This window comes from Rhinoderma darwinii, unplaced genomic scaffold, assembly GCF_050947455.1.
Source record: "Rhinoderma darwinii isolate aRhiDar2 unplaced genomic scaffold, aRhiDar2.hap1 Scaffold_94, whole genome shotgun sequence".
In the NCBI taxonomy this organism is placed as follows: domain Eukaryota; kingdom Metazoa; phylum Chordata; class Amphibia; order Anura; family Rhinodermatidae; genus Rhinoderma; species Rhinoderma darwinii.
In genome coordinates, this window is record NW_027464514.1 from 1,947,677 (window position 1) to 1,954,267 (window position 6,591).

The following is a 6,591-nucleotide window of genomic DNA, read 5'->3' on the forward strand; positions in this document are numbered from 1 at the left end:
CGCAGGGGGGCCCATTCTAATGAAGACAATGTCCTCCACCCGTTTCCAAAACATTGAGGGGCCACTCAAAAGAAAGGGGCAGTCGAGCCGAAGCTGCAGACGGTTGTCTTCATCCTGAATTTTTATTTAATCCTCATCCTAACTTTTCTTTCTTTCCTAAATTTAAAAAAGCATATTTACCCTAGGACAGAGATCTACTAACACTGATGTAACATTTAGGTGACAGATTAATACATTTTTTGGTTGGATTGGCTAACCTAAATCTTTTTGACATAACAACAGTTCGCCCATGGGATGCTAATGCACAGAGTCCACTACGGGTCTAGGATCAGTGAAATCACTATCACTCTAGGCCTTCTAAGAGTGGAGTCCAAACTGCCTCAGCATCGCAGGGGGCCCATTCTAATGAAGACAATGTCCTCCACCCGTTTCCAAAACATTGAGGAGCCACTCAAAAGAAAGGGGCAGTCGAGCCGAAGCTGCAGACGGTTGTCTTCATCCTGAATTTGTATTTAATCCTCATCCTAACTTTTGTTTCTTTCCTAAGTTTAAAAAAGCATATTTACCCTAGTACAGAGTTCTACTAATACTGATGTAACATTTAGTTGACAGATTAATCAATTTTTTGTTTGGATTGGCCTCCCTAAATCTTTTTGACATAACAACAGTTCGCCCATGGGATGCTAATGCACAGAGTTTACCCCGTGTCTAGGATCAGTGAAATCATTATCACTCTAGGCCTTCTAAGAGTGGAGTCCAAACTGCCTCAGCATCGCAGGGGGCCCATTCTAATGAAGACAATGTCCTCCACCCGTTTCCAAAACATTGAGGGGCCACTCAAAAGAAAGGGGCAGTCGAGCCGAAGCTGCAGACGGTTGTCTTCATCCTGAATTTGTATTTAATCCTCATCCTAACTTTTGTTTCTTTCCTAAGTTTAAAAAAACATATTTACCCTAGTACAGAGTTCTACTAATACTGATGTAACATTTAGTTGACAGATTAATCAATTTTTTGTTTGGATTGGCCTCCCTAAATCTTTTTGACATAACAACAGTTCGCCCATGGGATGCTAATGCACAGAGTTTACCCCGTGTCTAGGATCAGTGAAATCATCATCACTCTAGGCCTTCTAAGAGTGGAGTCCAAACTGCCTCAGCATCGCAGGGGGCCCATTCTAATGAAGACAAAGTCCTCCACCCGTTTCCAAAACATTGAGGGGCCACTCAAATGTAAGGGGCAGTCGAACCGAAGCTGCAGACTTTTGTAATAATTCTGAATTTTTATTTAATCCTCATCCTAACTTTTGTTTGTTTCCTAAGTTTAAAAAAGCATATTTACCCTAGGACAGAGATCTACTAACACTGATGTAACATTTAGGTGACAGATTAATACATTTTTTGGTTGGATTGGCTAACCTAAATCTTTTTGACATAACAACAGTTTGCCAATGGGATGCTAATGCACAGAGTCCACTACGGGTCTAGGATCAGTGAAATCACTATCACTCTAGGCCTTCTAAGAGTGGAGTCCAAACTGCCTCAGCATCGCAGGGGGCCCATTCTAATGAAGACAAAGTCCTCCACCCGTTTCCAAAACATTGAGGGGCCACTCAAATGTAAGGGGCAGTCGAACCGAAGCTGCAGACTTTTGTAATAATTCTGAATTTTTATTTAATCCTCATCCTAACTTTTGTTTGTTTCCTAAGTTTAAAAAAGCATATTTACCCTAGGACAGAGATCTACTAACACTGATGTAACATTTAGGTGACAGATTAATACATTTTTTGGTTGGATTGGCTAACCTAAATCTTTTTGACATAACAACAGTTTGCCAATGGGATGCTAATGCACAGAGTCCACTACGGGTCTAGGATCAGTGAAATCACTATCACTCTAGGCCTTCTAAGAGTGGAGTCCAAACTGCCTCAGCATCGCAGGGGGCCCATTCTAATGAAGACAATGTCCTCCACCCGTTTCCAAAACATTGAGGGGCCACTCAAAAGAAAGGGGCAGTCGAGCCGAAGCTGCAGACGGTTGTCTTCATCCTGAATTTGTATTTAATCCTCATCCTAACTTTTGTTTCTTTCCTAAGTTTAAAAAAACATATTTACCCTAGTACAGAGTTCTACTAATACTGATGTAACATTTAGTTGACAGATTAATCAATTTTTTGTTTGGATTGGCCTCCCTAAATCTTTTTGACATAACAACAGTTCGCCCATGGGATGCTAATGCACAGAGTTTACCCCGTGTCTAGGATCAGTGAAATCATCATCACTCTAGGCCTTCTAAGAGTGGAGTCCAAACTGCCTCAGCATCGCAGGGGGCCCATTCTAATGAAGACAAAGTCCTCCACCCGTTTCCAAAACATTGAGGGGCCACTCAAATGTAAGGGGCAGTCGAACCGAAGCTGCAGACTTTTGTAATAATTCTGAATTTTTATTTAATCCTCATCCTAACTTTTGTTTGTTTCCTAAGTTTAAAAAAGCATATTTACCCTAGGACAGAGATCTACTAACACTGATGTAACATTTAGGTGACAGATTAATACATTTTTTGATTGGATTGGCTAACCTAAATCTTTTTGACATAACAACAGTTTGCCCATGGGATGCTAATGCACAGAGTCCACTACGGGTCTAGGATCAGTGAAATCACTATCACTCTAGGCCTTCTAAGAGTGGAGTCCAAACTGCCTCAGCATCACAGGGGGGCCCATTCTAATGAAGACAAAGTCCTCCACCCGTTTCCAAAACATTGAGGGGCCACTCAAAAGAAAGGGGCAGTCGAGCCGAAGCTGCAGACGGTTGTCTTCATTCTGAATTTTTATTTAATCCTCATCCTAACTTTTGTTTCTTTCCTAAGTTTAAAAAAGCATATTTACCCTAGTACAGAGTTCTACTAATACTGATGTAACATTTAGTTGACAGATTAATCAATTTTTTGTTTGGATTGGCCTCCCTAAATCTTTTTGACATAACAACAGTTCACCCATGGGATGCTAATGCACAGAGTTTACCCCGTGTCTAGGATCAGTGAAATCATCATCACTCTAGGCCTTCTAAGAGTGGAGTCCAAACTGCCTCAGCATCGCAGGGGGCCCATTCTAATGAAGACAAAGTCCTCCACCCGTTTCCAAAACATTGAGGGGCCACTCAAATGTAAGGGGCAGTCGAACCGAAGCTGCAGGCGTTTGTAATAATTCAGATTTTTTATTTAATCCTCATCCTAACTTTTGTTTGTTTTCTAAATTTAAAAAAGCATATTTACCCTAGGACAGAGATCTACTAACACTGATGTAACATTTAGGTGACAGATTAATACATTTTTTGGTTGGATTGGCTAACCTAAATCTTTTTGACATAACAACAGTTTGCCCATGGGATGCTAATGCACAGAGTCCACTACGGGTCTAGGATCAGTGAAATCACTATCACTCTAGGCCTTCTAAGAGTGGAGTCCAAACTGCCTCAGCATCGCAGGGGGGCCCATTCTAATGAAGACAATGTCCTCCACCCGTTTCCAAAACATTGAGGGGCCACTCAAAAGAAAGGGGCAGTCGAGCCGAAGCTGCAGACGGTTGTCTTCATCCTGAATTTGTATTTAATCCTCATCCTAACTTTTGTTTCTTTCCTAAGTTTAAAAAAGCATATTTACTCTAGTACAGAGTTCTACTAATACTGATGTAACATTTAGTTGACAGATTAATCAATTTTTTGTTTGGATTGGCCTCCCTAAACCTTTTTGACATAACAACAGTTCGCCCATGGGATGCTAATGCACAGAGTTTACCCCGTGTCTAGGATCAGTGAAATCATCATCACTCTAGGCCTTCTAAGAGTGGAGTCCAAACTGCCTCAGCATCGCAGGGGGCCCATTCTAATGAAGAGAAAGTCCTCCACCCGTTTCCAAAACATTGAGGGGCCACTCAAATGTAAGGGGCAGTCGAACCGAAGCTGCAGGCGTTTGTAATAATTCAGATTTTTTATTTAATCCTCATCCTAACTTTTGTTTGTTTCCTAAATTTAAAAAAGCATATTTACCCTAGGACAGAGATCTACTAACACTGATGTAACATTTAGGTGACAGATTAATACATTTTTTGGTTGGATTGGCTAACCTAAATCTTTTTGACATAACAACAGTTCGCCCATGGAATGCTAATGCACAGAGTCCACTACGGGTCTAGGATCAGTGAAATCACTATCACTCTAGGCCTTCTAAGAGTGGAGTCCAAACTGCCTCAGCATCGCAGGGGGGCCCATTCTAATGAAGACAATGTCCTCCACCCGTTTCCAAAACATTGAGGGGCCACTCAAAAGAAAGGGGCAGTCGAGCCGAAGCTGCAGACGGTTGTCTTCATCCTGAATTTTTATTTAATCCTCATCCTAACTTTTCTTTCTTTCCTAAATTTAAAAAAGCATATTTACCCTAGTACAGAGTTCTACTAATACTGATGTAACATTTAGGTGACAGATTAATCAATTTTTTGTTTGGATTGGCCTCCCTAAATCTTTTTGACATAACAACAGTTCGCCCATGGGATGCTAATGCACAGAGTTTACCCCGGGTCCAGGATCAGTGAAATCATCATCACTCTAGGCCTTCTAAGAGTGGAGTCCAAACTGCCTCAGCATCGCAGGGGGCCCATTCTAATGAAGACAAAGTCCTCCACCCTTTTCCAAAACATTGAGGGGCCACTCAAATGTAAGGGACAGTCGAACCGAAGCTGCAGGCGTTTGTAATAATTCAGATTTTTTATTTAATCCTCATCCTAACTTTTGTTTGTTTCCTAAGTTTAAAAAAACATATTTACCCTAGGACAGAGATCTACTAATACTGATGTAACATTTAGGTGACAGATTAATACATTTTTTGGTTGGATTGGCTAACCTAAATCTTTTTGACATAACAACAGTTCGCTCATGGGATGCTAATGCACAGAGTCCACTACGGGTCTAGGATCAGTGAAATCACTATCACTCTAGGCCTTCTAAGAGTGGAGTCCAAACTGCCTCAGCATCACAGGGGGGCCCATTCTAATGAAGACAAAGTCCTCCACCCGTTTCCAAAACATTGAGGGGCCACTCAAAAGAAAGGGGCAGTCGAGCCGAAGCTGCAGACGGTTGTCTTCATTCTGAATTTTTATTTAATCCTCATCCTAACTTTTGTTTCTTTCCTAAGTTTAAAAAAGCATATTTACCCTAGTACAGAGTTCTACTAATACTGATGTAACATTTAGTTGACAGATTAATCAATTTTTTGTTTGGATTGGCCTCCCTAAACCTTTTTGACATAACAACAGTTCGCCCATGGGATGCTAATGCACAGAGTTTACCCCGTGTCTAGGATCAGTGAAATCATCATCACTCTAGGCCTTCTAAGAGTGGAGTCCAAACTGCCTCAGCATCGCAGGGGGCCCATTCTAATGAAGACAAAGTCCTCCACCCGTTTCCAAAACATTGAGGGGCCACTCAAATGTAAGGGGCAGTCGAACCGAAGCTGCAGGCGTTTGTAATAATTCAGATTTTTTATTTAATCCTCATCCTAACTTTTGTTTGTTTCCTAAATTTAAAAAATCATATTTACCCTAGGACAGAGATCTACTAACACTGATGTAACATTTAGGTGACAGATTAATACATTTTTTGGTTGGATTGGCTAACCTAAATCTTTTTGACATAACAACAGTTCGCCCATGGGATGCTAATGCACAGAGTCCACTACGGGTCTAGGATCAGTGAAATCACTATCACTCTAGGCCTTCTAAGAGTGGAGTCCAAACTGCCTCAGCATCGCAGGGGGGCCCATTCTAATGAAGACAATGTCCTCCACCCGTTTCCAAAACATTGAGGGGCCACTCAAAAGAAAGGGGCAGTCGAGCCGAAGCTGCAGACGGTTGTCTTCATCCTGAATTTGTATTTAATCCTCATCCTAACTTTTGTTTCTTTCCTAAGTTTAAAAAAGCATATTTACCCTAGTACAGAGTTCTACTAATACTGATGTAACATTTAGTTGACAGATTAATCAATTTTTTGTTTGGATTGGCCTCCCTAAACCTTTTTGACATAACAACAGTTCGCCCATGGGATGCTAATGCACAGAGTTTACCCCGTGTCTAGGATCAGTGAAATCATCATCACTCTAGGCCTTCTAAGAGTGGAGTCCAAACTGCCTCAGCATCGCAGGGGGCACATTCTAATGAAGACAAAGTCCTCCACCCGTTTCCAAAACATTGAGGGGCCACTCAAATGTAAGGGGCAGTCGAACCGAAGCTGCAGGCGTTTGTAATAATTCAGATTTTTTATTTAATCCTCATCCTAACTTTTGTTTGTTTCCTAAATTTAAAAAAGCATATTTACCCTAGGACAGAGATCTACTAACACTGATGTAACATTTAGGTGACAGATTAATACATTTTTTGGTTGGATTGGCTAACCTAAATCTTTTTGACATAACAACAGTTCGCCCATGGGATGCTAATGCACAGAGTCCACTACGGGTCTAGGATCAGTGAAATCACTATCACTCTAGGCCTTCTAAGAGTGGAGTCCAAACTGCCTCAGCATCGCAGGGGGCCCATTCTAATGAA